The following is a 1,105-nucleotide window of genomic DNA, read 5'->3' on the forward strand; positions in this document are numbered from 1 at the left end:
ATGAAAGTAACCCCTGTTATGTTTCCTTCTCTATCTTGTCGTTTTTACACTTCTCAATCATTATAAAACAATATAAAAGGAGGGGGGTGTTTAAGTAAAATCATTTATGTGCTTATCACTTACTTTTACGGCTTTTTAAAACCTTCACAGACCTAATTATGTACCCTGGCCCTCTAAATTTATTCGCACCTTCGTTTTTCTAACACAAATTAATTTTACCAAGAAATGCTCAAAATCATTTTTATGTGTGTAATTCTGGGAGGAATGGAGAATCCAATGCAAAGTGTAGTTTGGGTATGAGAAGAGGTGTTTTTATAACAATGAAGTTGCTTTTGTTGGCTCTACAGAATCTCTAAACCAGATATGGTGGGTACCACTATGCCCACAAATCAAAATCACAGAAATCTTTAAAAAAAATATATATTTCCGACCTGCCGGATTCGAACCAGCGACCTAAGGATTACTTTGAGTTTTACCCACTACAGTCCTCCGCTCTACCAACTGAGCTAAGGTCGGATCATATTCTTAAACTCTGTCTTTTTCTTTATAATATGTAAAATACATAACAAAATTTCATTTCTAAAAGCATTATTATAGAAAGACCCAAACACCAGGATGTTTATGTTACAAGATGGCAAAATATAATAGTAATTAGACTTGTTCATTTCAATTAAAATGTCAGTTTCCATTTGGAGAATGTTTCCTAAATATGCTAAATAATGGAAAGAAGCGCTAGAACTTGCTCCATTCCTCAACTTTTATGTATTAACAATTTTTTACATTAATATTTTCGTCACAAATCATCGTGTATATATTAAATTTTTTAAATTTAACGAAATCCACTTCAAAAATCATATATATCAACCTTCATGTGTCAGCAATTTTTTACATTAATATTTTCATCGCAAATTATCATGTATATATTAAATTTTTTAAATTTAATAATATCCACTCCAAAAATTATATACATCGTATCTTTCTTATTTCACGTTGTAAATTAAAGAATTCATGAAATAAACTAAACTCTTTGTTTTGATTAATTAAAATATAGTTAAGAACAAATTTATGAGTAATCTAAACATTGCAAAATGGGATTCATAAAGGT

The 1,105-nt window shown here is 29.5% G+C and overlaps 1 non-coding gene across 1 annotated transcript; it reads right to left on the bottom strand.

Annotated features, from left to right (window-relative positions):
* Positions 1-425: 425 nt before the first annotated feature.
* On the bottom strand, positions 426-516 carry TRNAY-GUA. Its single transcript is given in 2 exon segments — positions 426-461; positions 480-516. It is a non-coding gene; the product is annotated as a tRNA-Tyr (tRNA).
* Positions 517-1,105: the final 589 nt, after the last annotated feature.

This window comes from Vigna radiata, chromosome 7 (genome assembly GCF_000741045.1).
Source record: "Vigna radiata var. radiata cultivar VC1973A chromosome 7, Vradiata_ver6, whole genome shotgun sequence".
Classification (NCBI taxonomy): domain Eukaryota; kingdom Viridiplantae; phylum Streptophyta; class Magnoliopsida; order Fabales; family Fabaceae; genus Vigna; species Vigna radiata.